Source organism: Macadamia integrifolia, chromosome 3 (assembly GCF_013358625.1).
Source record: "Macadamia integrifolia cultivar HAES 741 chromosome 3, SCU_Mint_v3, whole genome shotgun sequence".
Lineage (NCBI taxonomy): Eukaryota > Viridiplantae > Streptophyta > Magnoliopsida > Proteales > Proteaceae > Macadamia > Macadamia integrifolia.
The window spans coordinates 33,641,380-33,656,952 of NC_056559.1; the positions used below are offsets into that span (position 1 = coordinate 33,641,380).

Below are 15,573 nucleotides of genomic sequence, written 5' to 3' on the forward strand. Positions count from 1 at the left end.
GGGTTGTTTATTTTCAGTTATGTATTTATTTAATTTTAATTGCGAGGCTTGTGTATTAAAATTCTTAGATGACGAATGGTTATGATGTTATTTTAGATACATATGTTTAATACTGTAGTTAGAATTAGATCACAACCATTAATCAATTTACTTTCGCATTATTAAAAGAAGTAAAAAATAAAGTGGCTGCTCTCCCTGTGTTCGACTAGTAGCTACATTGATCCGTACGCTTGCGTTACATTTTAAATCCTAACAAGTTTTTGGCGCCATTGTCGGGAAGACAATTCCATGTTATTTTTCACTTTCTTTTGGTAAATCGGAGTGCTTTATTTGCTTTGTTTTGTTTTTCTTTTTCTTCTATTGAATTCCTGAGAAAAACAATTTGCAATAATAATTGTATCAGTGGAGGTCGCCAAGCCTTACAGTATGATAAAGACAGGTTTCGACCTATAGCCGTACCTCAGAGATTGAATTGAGCAACCCCAGATCCCTGCTGATAAGCTCTCAAAAATCAAAAAAATTAAAAAAAATTTAAAAAAAAAAAAAATTAAAAATTTTTTTCTTTCTATTCTTTTCTGCTTGTCTTACTCTAGTTGTGGGTAGTTTTTTATTGTATGAGTGCTAGGGGGTACATATTATTGAGAATCGGTTAGAAATAAGAGATCCAATAAGTAGTGACCCTATACATATACTCTCATCAATACCTTTCAATATGGGAGACCAATAGCCAAACCTTCCACCTAAATCTCTGAAAGATAGGTTCTACCCTACTAGAGCAGCCCAACCTTCCTCCATAGTTCTACCACATGCCCAGGGCAATAATTTTGAGCTCAAATCTCAATACATCACTATATTGTTCCACTTTCATGGGCTGCCCTCTGAGGATGCATACCTATTCCTTAGGGAATTTGAGGAGGTTTGCGTTCTGATTAAGGTCCAATAGTTGACTGATGATGCTGTAAAATTAAGGTTCATAACTTTTGCGCTCAAGGACCAAGATAAGAAATGGTTCTATAGTCTGCCTACCAATTCAATTACCTTATGGGATGGGTTTACTATCGTCTTCCTAAAAAAGTTCTTTCCCTTGCATAAAACCAATAAACTCAGGAGTGATATTTTTCAATTTAGGCGGAAACCTAGTGAGTCATTCTCCATATTTATGGAGAGATTTAAGGACCTCCTTCAAGAATGGCCTCACCATGGAATTGATACATAACAACTTTGTCAAATCATTTATGAGGGTATTGACTATCAAACTAAGCATTTGTTAGAGTCTATGTGCCCTAAAGTTTTTACATCTTTTACAGATGAAGACGACGCTTGAAACTTTTTGCTTGAATTGGCTGAGAAAATCAGAGAATGGGAGTCTACCCAAGAAATTGAAAGGATAAATAAGGATTACCTTGTAGAAGGTATTATTCCCAAAGAGGCTCAACTTGAGAGTCTTAATAAGAGACTCGAAGCCATAGTAGTCAAAGGACCTATCTAACTGAACCAAATAAATCATTTTGTGTCTATGTGTAGTTGGTGCCAATCTCCCACTCATGTGATGGAGGAGTGCCCTAATATTTCTCGTGTGAATGGTTTAAATATAGGTCCTGAAAATGTGAATGCCATATCCCAAAACAACCCTTATAATCAAACCTATAATCCAGGATGGAGGAACCATCCTAACTTCTCTTAGAATCAAGCCAATAATCAAGTAGGTCCTAGTTTTCAACCCTTGAGTCAAGGGTAGTTTGTTCCCCAACAAGCCAATCAAAGGAACAAGCCCCCCCAATCAACAGAACAACTTTAGGATCCTCACTCAATCTGCTATTCCACTACCTCTTATAAATCAACCTCCAGGATTCATGAGAGGAGGTGGTGATTTGGCTAAGCTTTCTTCTTTAGAGAAAAACATGAAACTTCTCATGAGTACTTTCATGACAAGCCAACATAACATGGAGAAGCAAATCTCCCAACTTGCTAATGTTTTGCATGAATGGGAGAAAGGGAAAGATGCCTGGTCAGCTTGAACCAAATCCCAAGAATGGGAATATGAATCATCAACCAATTCCAAATCAGTTGAATAAAATTCAAAAGAATCCACAATAAGAGCCTTCCAACTAATGTAATACTGTTTATGCTCTTAGGAGTGACCAAGAGTACCAATAGAGTGTTCTTAAATCTTTCCCATCTATTACGCCTGTTAACTCTCCTTCTATTGAGGACACAAGTGTGCCTCTTATTCTAGATCCATCTAATGAATCTAAAGCAACTAAAAATGATTTGGGTGAGAAAAACCAAGCATGATTCTTCTGAAAAAGAGAAAAATCCTAACAGTGCTTATGTTCCTCCTGTCCCCTTACCTAATCGGTTGGTAAACAAAAAGAAGACTGCTTCCATGAAAAAAAAATTTAGAAGTCTTCAAAAAGGTAGAAGTGAACACTCCTTTTTTAGATACCATATCCCAGATCTCTACCTATACAAAAGTCCTGAAAGATTTGTGTACTCACAAACGTATCACTAGTGTGCCCAAAAAGGCGTTCTTGGCAGGTAACATTAGTTCCATAATTACTCAGCCTATAGTAGTCAAGTATAAGGATCTAGGGAGCCCTACCATAGCTTGTGTCATAGGCAACACCTACATTGAGCATACCTTACTTGACCTTGGCGCAAATGTGAATCTTTTGCCTTACCATGTGTACGAGCAACTATGATTGGGAGAATTGAAAGCCACTGAAACTACTCTTCAGTTGGCAGATAGATCTTTACAGATTCCTAAATGGATGGTTGAGGATGTCTTACTTAAAGTAGGAAAATTTTTATTCCCTGTTGATTTTATTATTTTAGACAACCAACCAGTTGCCAACATTCGGGACCAGATCCCAATTATTCTTGGTAGACCGTTCCATACAACTAGCATTTCCATAATTAATTATAGGAATGGTACCATGAAACTTTATTTTGGTAACACTCCTATGAATTTTAATGTCTTTAGGTTGGGTAAGCAACCAAATCCCCATGAGAAGGAAGTCCATATAGTACAGGAAATTCCAGATTTCATTAAGACTTATCTTGATATTGATTTTGATTTTGAATTTCAAGAGTGTATAGAAAAATTGGATGGTTTTTATGATGGAATTATATCTGAGGTTTGGAGTCTCCAACCACCTATAGAGCCCTTAGGACCCCCTTCCAATTCCATTCCCAAACCTTCTATAGTGGAGCCCCCTAAGCTAGATCTTAAAGAGTTGTCATTTGATTTAAGGTATGCTTTTCTAGGGCTTAACTAGACTCTTTTAGTAATAATTTCTTCAGATTTGACATCTAGCTAGAAAGAAGAATTATTGAAAGTGTCAAAATACAATAAGGAAGCCCTAGGTTGGACCATAACTGGCATCAAAGGAATTAGCCCTTCTATTGTTCAATATCATATTCACCTCATTAAGGGATCCAAACCTTCAACAGAATCCCAGGGGAGAGCTAACTCAGTGATGAAGGAAGCCATTCAAAAGGAAATTCTAAAGTGGATAGATAATGGGATCATTTATTATATTTTTGACAGGAGCAAGGATTTTTGCAATAGATCATTTAAGGCCCTCATGAAGAAATTTGGGATCTCCCATAAGTTGAAGCCCTTCATTGAGTTGTCAGCTTCTGCTCTGGAAGAGTTCATGGATTTTCATGAACCTCTTTACACTGATGACTAACTTTTAATCAGGTATGACCCCCTTACATTGTTTTCACTTTTAATTCTTTCCATGCATTGAGGACATTGCATGACTTAAGTGTGAGGGAGGGAAACCAGTTTTTGCTTTTTCCACTTTGTTTTGTTTGTTTGTTTGTTTGTTTTTTCTTTTGTTTTTGAGCTTGCTAAGGATGAAGTTTTACTTTGGCTTTTAGTTAATGATCATACCACTCGGTTGCTTGATGTATGAAAATAAAAGTTTTGATTAAGGTACCCATTTTGAACGTATAAAAACCCTGTTGAGAAGAAAGAAACAAGCCTGTGTCTTAAGATAGGACTTTCTTTTGAAAAATAAGAGACCCCTATTTTATGGTGTTATACCATATGTAAGTCTTTGGTTTCCTTGTACTCTTGATTTGGAGTTGAGACCTTATTTTTAATTTGGCATGAGTTGACAAATGCATAATTTTAAATGAAGTGTGAAATGTGGCATAAATAAGAGTAAGAGTTGATTCCTTTAGAACTAGATAGGGCATTGCACCTCAGGAAGCTTGTGACTTGATCAAAACTCTTAGGGAGAAAACTTCTAAAAAAAAAAAACTCTGACATCACTGTCTTTGTGGGTATATGCAAAAAGCAGAGCTACATAATAACTTGGGTGTCTGGTGTTTGCTCCACCATGTCATTCAGGCCAAAAGTAGTGGGGTAGAATAGAGTTTATTAAGCAAAAAAAAAAAAAAAAAAATGTACAAATGTCATTAATGCTTGGTAACATATTTGGTCAAAAACACTCCAACGTCTTAGTCCTTGGTTCCCTATTTCTTCACAAGTGATTTTGCCTTAAGATAAGGATGTTTTGGAAGAACGAGGTGAGTTTCAAATTAAGAAATATGCCACTGCCTAGAATTGATATGGGGTGATAAAAGTTCAAGTGTGGAAGTACCTTGTAAGAGGAATTATCTTTACTCCAGATCAGTATGGCCCTTACCTTTAGCCTAGGTTACGATTTTTTTATTTTGAATTTTGGGTGTATATTCACTACAAACACCCACGAGATACAAGTCATCCACTAGGGGTGACCTAGGGGTTTAACAACTTGTTGCACATGTTTAGTACAACTGGGATTTCTACGAAAGTGAGTTAGGTTTTTTGTCATTTACATTTTAGTCTTTTTCTTTTTGTTTTGCTCGAGGACTAGCAAAGTCTAAGTATGGGGGAATTCTGATGAGAAAATTTATGTGTGAAATCTAAGTAGCAAAGCATGCATTTTTACATATTTAGAATGGAGCTACCATGAGTTTTACTCTCTTTTTACAGGTTTTGTATTTTAAAGGCCTTAAGTATTATTGGACGTCTTATCTCTCCAACAACAACTTCTTAGTGTAGTTGGTGAGCTATGGTGTGCAAAATTCTTTGCTCACTAGGAGCTCTCAAGTTCGAATCTCATGGTTGTCTTTTTTTTTTTGAAGAATTTTGTTGAAGATTTCCTGCTTTTCACTTACTTAAAGCACTAAGGATATGGAGGGGATTTCCACATCAAATTAGAAGATTGTCAAAATATTGAAAGTAAAGAAAATCATGGGAGGGGTTTCTCACGTAAAAAGAGAAAAAAAAAGGAAAGAAAAAAAATGGAGAAATAAATCTGGTCCAAATCTTCTCTCTCCTTCACATCATTACCATAATATTGTCCAAATCACATAAAGCAAGAAGAAAAATTGTTCAAGGAAAAGAAAAAAAAAATCGGGCAATAAGGGTTGTGCACAAGATTTGAAGAGAGGGAGAAAAAGAAGAGAAAAATAAATAACAAAAAAAGAAAAAAAATAAGCAAAGAAAAATTATAGGAAATTTCTCTAAGTTTATTGCTCTTTTCTTTCTCCTCCACCTTAGTACTTTTGGTCTCAAAAGATCTCACCTACCAATTGTGGATTTTTTTTTTTTTAGGAAAGAGAAATTTGTTACCCTACCTCCCCATTCCCTATAAATACAACTCATTCTTCTTCTAGGGTTTTTTTCTTAGTTGCTCCCTCTCTCTCTCACTCTCTTTAGTTTTAATTCTTCTTTGCTTTTCCTTTAATCACTTTTGTAATAGATTTTTATTTCAATCAATGCAAGCACTCTTTTATTTTTATTCAGCCTTTTATGTTTATGATTTATGCAATTGAATTGTAATTTTTAAGTTATAGTTCTAGGTGATAAGATCACGAGCCGTGGAGCATCTCTTTTTTCAAGTTTATTTTTTTTTCAAGATTTATTTTCTCCAGGCTTAGAAATTTTAGATTTGATTCATTCCATATCTGGTTTTTAGGGTTGGCAGTATCTTAAATCACCCAAGCTTTCAAGTTCAAGCATTGATTCAGGTAGGTAGGCTTCTCAATAGTCTTCTCTCTCCTCTCTCATTCCCACTTATGACTACCCTTTATTTCTTAATTTATGATTTTAATTTCAGTCGTTACATTGTTGATTTCCCTTTCTCCCAAGGTTCATGGCTAGCGTATGTGTTGGTTTTGCCCCTCCTAGCCATAGAACCATCATTTTATTGTTTTTATTTTAATTGCCTCCCTTTCCCTAAAGCCAAGTAGAGTAACTCTTGTAAGAGTGACTCTTTGGTCAAGTAGGGAAGCTCATATTATGATGCATACCTCGGACAAAGTAGAGAAATCTACTTGTGAGCCTCTCTCTAGCTTTCTCCCCTTTCTTTTACTTTATTTTTATTTCAGTAATTTTTTATCTTCAATGCTTTTTAATTGCGTGGGTTGTTTATTTTTATTTATTTATTTAATTTTAATTGCGTGACTTGCATATTAAAATTCTTAGATAAATTATAGTTAGAACGTTATTTTAGATATATATATATATATATATTTAAGACGGTAGTTAAAATTATATCACAACCATTAATCGGTTCACTTTCGTATTATTAAAAGAAGCTAAAAATAAAGTGGCTGCTCTCCCTATGTTCGACCCGTAGCTATACTGATCCGTACGCTTGCGGTTATATTTTAAATCCTAACAATCATCTATAATCCTAAAGTAGGATGTCAAAGTAGCTTCATTGGGCATCCTCTTCATGACATGGTCTCAAGTGGAGGTATTCATAGGATCAACTTATTTTGTTATATATGTACCCTAAAATTTTATCTTTGTGACTAAATGCATATGAAACACAAATGGATACCAGTAGCAATTAGTACTGGGTAGCAGCTGTCTTTTATCGAGAAGGGAAGGATGACCCCACATACACCTGCTACTCATACTCCAAGAATTGTAAGGGTTTCAAAACACATAAAAGGAAGTCAGTATAAGCCCTCAGACCTTAAAGGGAATTATCCGTACCCTAATAGTAAAATACATAAAAGGGGTCCCACGCACTAGAAATACCTAAGGGAAACCCTAGTCAGTAAATGGGTTCTGTCCTACAAAAGGTGGACCACATCAACCTACATCAACTGATGGTCACCAGCTAGCCTAAACTAGTAAATGAGCACCCTTCGGTGAGTGTACTGGCCAATAATAGGTTAAATTATCATGGGGCCCAACCCTCACACCTGTGCACCTCAAACCACTCCAAATAGTTGGGATAACTTATTGGGATATAGATTAATGTATCAAGACACCCTGGGGTGGGTTCGTTAGTGTCAAATGACAAATTAACCTGGTAATAAGTGAAAACTCATTATTTCCCCCAAACAACCCTTATGTGACTTAAGCGGCTATAAATAAAATTTATTGCTTATTCATTTCATTCCTACCAACTCAAGAGCAAGGATAGTAAGAAAGGAGAAGAAGGAGAAGGAGAGCAAGGGAAGAGGAAGAAAAGAAGAGCAAGGGATCATCTACTCAAACAAAGGTGAGTTCTTCTCTCTTTTGCTACTCTCTATATAACTACCTCTTTCTCTCCTACCCATTCTAAGACCGATGCTAGGGTAGACAAAATCCTAACCGATTTTTCCCTACCCACCTACCCAACCTATGAATTGGATGGGGGAAATGGTGGAGGAGACCTAATGTAATATGATTAGTTGCTTACATTGAGCATGTGGACTCTCCCTATGATAAATCCCAACTTACACACCTCAAGTTGGGCAATCAAACCCTAGAATAGTGAACTTTTCCCAAATTCCCTAAAATTAACCATTCCAACCTAACATTACGATGGAAAAAATGGGAATGGACATGTATATGAGAGGTTAAGGTGATCACATAAGTAATTGGTGGCTATGGTGTGTGCCCCAACTGAAATCCCCAATTTTGGGATAACGTAGCTTACTAAAATGGGGAGTTGGGTAAACCTTACACTCCCATACCATTTAAACCATTAATCTCACTAACCTTAGACCTAATTTGGTATGAGAATGCCCCCGTCCTACAAGTAAATCAAACCTAGAACCCTAAAACCTAATTATAAACACGACAAAAGAGGAAAAATGGGACACTTGGTTAGAAGAGACCCCCCAATATGGAAACAATCATACAAATAGACACTTAAATAACCCAACCGACCTATAGGACAAATCTAGGCAGGAAACAAAACAAAAGTGCTTCACTGACCGATGGTTACAAATCAGTGTATACCAACTGGTGAGCATCCACCGGTGAATCATGTATAGAAAATGTTGATTTTTTCCCACTCGGTTTCATGAGTCGATGAATTCGCCGGTGGGTCACCACCAGCTAGTGAACATCAACCGATGAACCACCTAAAACTTGATATTTTATATCTTTTTTATGGGTCCTTCAACCTATGGGAAGACTCTTCCCATGCTTGATAGTTGACCTCAAAACTCTATGCCTCTTAGGAATAGAACCAAATGATGGAAGGGCAACGTGGCACGAGGCCATCTGCTTTCCACAATCAATGGAGACTTGAGGTGGGTGGGTGTTGTGTGTGTGTTTTACGAATAACATGTTTAAGGATGTGCAAGATCATGTGCATTGCATACTATAACTTATTATTGTTATGGATGTTAAATATGCATAATGATGTGTTTGTGTATGTGTGTTGTGGAGATTGGGATGTAGGGTCACCGAAGGTTGGGTACCAGCATTGATGCCCATGGTGTTTGAGTGTGGGGTACAGGGTAGTTGAAGGCTTGACTCTGACACTATATGCTCTCGGGGTGTGTGAGTATGATTGTGATATGACATATGTCATGATAGATTACATCTGGCTAAGAGAACAACTTTGGTGCTACAACCCTTGCCAATAGGTGTTTACATATTGGCTAGTCCAACCGTTCGATGGATTGAGGTTTTGAGAATTTTTGGTGACTGAGGTGGGGGTACCGACGTCATGACAAAACCCTATTCTGAAGGTTTGGTTCTGGGGTAGTGGTATACCCTACATGCAATGTGGGATTTGATGTAGTGGTATTATGGAGTATTATTAATAGGTGTTTACAGAGTAATGATATTTGGTATTAGAACTAGAAGACTCCTATCTTGAAACTAGCTTGTATCCTCTGGGACCAATAACGTATATTCGTGATTAGGGATACCACCTATGTTACAGTAGCATTGACACCACTATAGACTTAGAATTTGTTGATTAGGCTTGTGTGCTAATAAATCGGATCATGACATTACATTCATCTTACTGCATTCATATTGGTGTAGTTGAGTATTAATATTTTATTACATTTCATATATTGTTATAATTGCTTATGTGTCCACCCCTCACTAGGCTTAATGGATGTTGCACCCTTTTTAGATGGTGATCTAGGGAATCATCCCGAGACTGTGGTACAGGAGTCGGCCCTCTTTGAAGATGATCTTTGAGTTGAGAAGCTGGCTATGCAAGAGGTTAGGTACGTGTGTGATGACTGTGCTTTTAGAACACCTTGAGGATGATAATATTCACCTTCTCTTTTGATTCTTTTGTGTACATATCTAATGGATCCCTATAGGTATAATTATAATTATGATCCTTCTGCGGAAAAATATTCTTTTGTGCAATTATGATAAATATCAGTAGAATTCACCAATTGTGTTACATTACTGATTATTATTATTATTATTATTATTTATGTTGATTATAGAATCATTTCATAATTTTGTGACCTTAAAATACTGCATCTGAGATCCTGCAAGGATTGTGGATATATGTGTGTGTCCAGGTCACTAGCCTTCAGGTAAGTGGAGGCGGGATCTGGCAAGGTGTGGTATTAGAAAGCAATAATCTACTTTAAGTCATAAATTTATAAAATACTAGGAAATGCTAGTGATTAAGATTCAAAATGAAAATCTAAAGATAAATACATAAATTATAGTGCACACATAGGAAACTAGTCAGGTGTCGAAGCTCATAAATTTTATTAAGAGTATAAGCTTTACAACTTAGGGGAAAGAAAATTTCAAGAAGAGATAGAATAAGAAAAGACATAACCAAAAGCTGTTAGACCGAACAATTGGCAAGTTCATAACAACTGGAGACATACGCAAAATAATAGGAAAATCCTAGAAGGCTACTCTTAAGGTATGGCTTGGTGGCACTGAGGAAACTGGGGTGGTGTCAGTGAGCCCGAAGTAAGTGTTCCATCTATGGATCCACATCTCTAAGTTGTTGACCCTACCCTTTATGCTGTCCAAATGGGTGTTTAGACCCTGAAAACCCGTCTCTATAGCCTCCAACACCTCTTCCCATCCTATTCCACCACAAGGCGTAGCAAAAGTAGAAGGACCACTACCATACTCAGCTGAAGTATAAAGAGGTGGAGCAGTAGTCCCTCTGTGGTCATAATGCAGTGGAGACCTTTCCTCTTCACTGTTTTCCCCATCTTCTTTAGTCTCCTCAGCTTCCTCATCCACCTCTATATCCTCCTCATTGCCCCCACCACTAGCACCCTCCACTAGAATCTCCACTGGCACCTCCTCAACATCACTACCATTATTGGGGCCAATGTCCATTCACCAGAGAATGGATGTCCAAAGGGAACCTCTTTGTCCCATCTATAGGCTCCCCAAGGTTTGGAACCACAAAGTGTATGGGAATGCTAGTAAGGATTCTCCTATAGAACAAGTTGCCATGTTTTAGGTACTTGGTTTTGTACACCATGTGCCTCATCATCAAGTAGGGGAGGTTAATCTGAAGCCCAACATATAGGCAAAATGTAACATAGACTTGGAGCAGGAAGACCTCATTGAAGTGGCCACTAGCTGTCACTATGTTGAACTGGACAATCTGGCAAAGCATTTTGGGTGTAAGCCTAAGAAACCTGAACAACCCAACCTCTAGTGGCCCCAATCAACTACTGACTCATCTCCTCCAAATTGGCATGAGACATAAAGGCCTTCTTCCTAGTCTTGGGATCATTGTATATAATCTCCCTTGCACTGGAAATCCCTGTGATGGCCCTGAGTTCGGTTATAGTAAATGAAATGTCTATTCCTATAACTTGGCTCGTGAGGTGATATTCATTCTCATCAATTTCCTCGCCCTTAGATTGAAGTAGAAACACCGGACCAACCTTGGGTAGCATTTACTTCTTAGGTCCAAGAGCTCTTCCTAACCTAATTCTTAGAACCTCCTAGCTATGCAAAGGAGGGCATCTGATGGTGCATAATAGGCTTTCTAAGCTCTACAAGTTTGTTCCTGAATACTTCCGAACTTTGAGCACTCTCTACTGAGTTGAACCAGAATCTATCAAATTTTGGCTTTGGGAGCTCTTGGTGTTGTCCAACAGCACTTCAGCTACGTGTGCTTCTTCTAGAACCCATATCTACGTACAAACATGCAAGGAATATATAAAAAAATAGAATACATGTAAAAGAAATGGGTGGTTTTGAAGAAAATCATAAATTTTTCATAAAAACCCTAGTTTGGGTTTCACAGGGAAGAAATTTGAGAAAGAACAAGAAATTAGCTAAGAATGCAGATAAACCTCATCTCGTGCGTGAATAACGGTGGGATTGACGATAAAATTTACCGAGTGATGTTCCTTGAGTCTTAGGGGAGCTCTCCAGTCACCCTTGGCAAGAAAGATCAAATTTTAGAGTGAAGAAAGTGATTCTTGGGCCTGTGCTAAATAGATAGTAAAACTCTCACCAACCAGAGTTTTACCATTCACCGGTGAGCATCCACCAGTGAAGGTAACTGTGACTGCATTTGGGGCTGACATGTGTGGACATGCATATATGAGCATTTGGATTTCTGTACCTATAGACAAGTTTAAATGATTTGTATTGGATTGAATTGACTATGTTGCCTAAAAACATAAAATTCCAATGGCTCCAAGGAAAACCTGAGCATAAGCCAGATGACTGCCCAAAAGGCAATGCCATATCACTAAATCCACTGTTGATCAGTTGCCAACTCTAGAATATGATTGGGAAGCACTGTGCAATACCATTGTGCCTGGAGCCTCTCTTGCCCCACCCATATTATTTGCCCAGGATGTAATCTTAATTATGGGCAACATGTTATAAAGGTTGCAGCAGCAACAGAACACTATGACGCAAGGGTTGCAACAACAACAATTGGAATTCATGTAGAGAATAAATACACATATCAATGCGGTGCTTTAGGTTGCTCCCACCAGGTGCAGCAAGTGCCTAATGTTGCATATACAGTTGTTCATCAAGTACATCAAGTCCTTGCACCCACAATTCACCCTACAGTACGTCCAACAACCTCCAATGTACACTCGGCTCCACAGCCTGACCCTCCAGTACTACAAAGGCAAATGACACCACAAAACTAGATCATATTTATTATGGTGATGGACAATGTGAAGTTGATGGAGAAATTCCAAAAATTTAGGCCTCTTTATTTCAGTGGGATTTCACAAGTTCTATTGGCACCCACGAAATGGTAGAGGGGATGGAAAAGACATTCGAGGTGTTGTATATGACGGATTAATATAAATTATTGTGTGCAAACTACCAACTTTAGAATGAAGCTAATGCATGGTGGAAGTTCACTAAACCTATCTTGGTGGCACTGCAACCTAACCTTACTTGCGAACTCTTTAAAGTGGCATTTTACAACAACTACTTCTTGGATGATGTGAAAGAGAGGAAGGAAACAGAATTCAAGGACCTGAAGCAAGGGTCCAGGTTATTCTTCTCTACACCTGACCACCTGAAAGAAGACACTGTTTGGTGCTATGTTAGTTGCACAGTACCTACATAGTTATGCTCAATTGATCTAAGCTGCCAAGTGCATTGAAGACTAGCAGAGGGACAACTACCAAGCTCTGTAAGGAAGAAGTGCACAACACCTAGCATATTTAGTAGGGGAGTATATTCTAATGCAACTCCTAGTCAACTTAGAAGGCCAAAGGCAGGCAAGCTTCATTACCACCCAGGCTTGTTGTAGTATAGTCACAGATGATTCCCTACATGTGCTATGTTTGCCAGCAAATGGGTTACTTTGCCAAACATTTCCCACAAAGGAGACCACGTGACCCATATGTAGGACCTTCTAGACCAGTGCAACCATTGTCAACCATCCATCCAGCTCAGGCCACATAGAGAGCTAGACCATAAGTAAAAGTGTTTACACTAACTACTAAGGATGTAGAGTCATCACCCGGAGTTGTCCCAGGTACTTTGTTGATATTAATGATCCTTGCATATGTGTTATTTGATACGGATACATCACATTCATTTGTATCCCCAACTTTTGCTGCTACATGAGTGAAAAGCCAAAGGTGTTGACACATAAATTAGTTGTTAGCACACCTACAGGGAGTGAAGTAGGATTGGATGAAATATATGAACATGCCCCATTCAAGTATGTGGACGAAACATAATTGCCCATTTGATTAAATTAGAAATACACGACTTTAATGTCATCATAGGCATGGATTGGTTATCCGCCTATAGAGCATGTGTACTATGTGCTAAGAAGGAAATTATATCAAGCTTTGCGAGGGAGGTGAGTTTGTTTACAAAGGGAAAAGGTCAAGAAGTCCAAGAAATTAGTTATATCTACACTTGAAGTGACAAGGTTACTAGAACAATGATGTGACACTTTCTTGGCATTGTGGCATATACAACTAAGGAAAGCAAGTTTGTAAAGGAAATAGAGAAGTTAAAGATTTTTCAAATGTATTTCCCTAAGACTTGGCTGGACTATCCCCGAACCGAGAGACAATTTATTATTGACTTGATTCATAGAGTAGTACCGGCGTCAAAAGCTCCATATCGGATGGCCCTTTCAGAATTGAAAGAGTTAAAAAAACAATTGCAAGATTTACTGAGAAGGGATTCATCCAACCCAGTGTGTCCCCATGGGGAGCACCAATGCTCTTTGTTAGGAAGAAAGACAGGAGCATGAGAAGGTGTATAGACTACCGGAAACTAAACAAACTGACTATTTGCCCAGAATTGAGGACATATTTGATCAGTTATAAAGTGCAACAACATTCTCTAAGATTGATCTCAGATCTTTATACCATCAGCTCAAGATCAGCGAGGTTGACATCAAGAAGATAGCTTTCAGGACCCGTTATGGACACTATGATGTCCTAGTTATGCCATTTGGGTTAACCAATGTACCTACAGTGTTCATGGAGCTAATGAATAGAGTATTCCATGACATGTTAGACAACTTCACCATCGTATTCATAGATGACATTTTGATTTACTCCAAGAGCAAGAAGGAACATGCTATCCATTTGAGGTTGGCACTGTAGTGGTTGAGAGAGAAATAAGTATATGAAAAATTCAGTAAATTTGAATTTTAGCTTTCACAAGAACACTTTCTTGGGCATGTTATCTCAAAGATGGGTATTGAAGTTGATCTTAGAAAGGTGAAAGCTGTTGTGGATTGAGAAGCACCCAAGAATGTGGGTGAGATCCATAGTTTTCTGGGGCTAGCAGGATACTACATAAGGTTTATAGAAAATTTCTCATACATTTTTGCCCCTATAACCCAATTGGTATGAAAGAGAGTGAAATTTGACTGGTCCAAGGAATATGAAGAAAGTTTTTAAGAAATGAAGCAGAAACTAGTGACAACTCCAGTTCTTACTATTCTAGAAGGTAACTCCGATACAACAACAACAACAATAACAACAACAACACATCTCAGCCTTATCCCAACTAAATGGGGTTGGCTACATGGATCCACATGATTAAAAAAAAAAAGGTAAAAGGTTTGGGACATCCCACTCACGAACAATCGGTAACCAGGATCTTAGCCCTCTAGGAAACTCTATTAGATGCCATACTTGGGTGAAGACTTCATTTTGCATGTCTCTTCTTACTAACTCCTCACTAGTCATATAGAAGGTAACTCTGATATGGTAGTATATAGTGATGCATCCAAACTAGGTTAGACTATGTGTTGATGCAGAATGACAATGTGGTAGCATACGCATCTCGATAATTGAAGGACTATGAAAATAATTACCCCACAGATGATTTAGAACTAGCAGCAACAATCTTTGTGTTAAAGATTTGGAGTCACTATTTATATGGTGAAAAAAGAGAGATTTACAGTGATCATAAAAGTCTGAAGTAAAACTCAACACTGACTTGTTAAGGACCGATCTACCAACTTGAGATGAAAGCAACAACTTCCATTGAGCCAACTTATTTTGAACTCTATGCTTCTTTATTTCAAAGTTTCAAGATATTTCTCATACCGATCCAAGCTGTGACGGCCATGGCCGAGGTTGGGTGTGAGTTTACACCTAAATACAAGTATATAGACTCATTGGTATATGTACAGGGATGCTTATCACATATGGCTACATCTGTGTGTATATATATATATATATATAAAGATACATTTTCTATATATTCTGTAGACGGTTTGAAATTTGACACAAACAAAGAGTGCTTCTGTTTTTCTAAATCTTTGTATTCTATTCTTTTGAGCCTCTATATAATCAATATTTAGATTTTTTGCGTATACCTTGTCTTTCAAGTCTTAGAATAATTAGTATAACCTTCAG

General features: G+C 37.7%; 1 non-coding gene across 1 annotated transcript; it reads right to left on the reverse strand.

Annotated features, from left to right (window-relative positions):
- Positions 1–1,099: 1,099 nt before the first annotated feature.
- LOC122075041 lies at positions 1,100–1,206 on the reverse strand. The gene has a single exon (XR_006139176.1). It is a non-coding gene; the product is annotated as a small nucleolar RNA R71 (small nucleolar RNA).
- Positions 1,207–15,573: the final 14,367 nt, after the last annotated feature.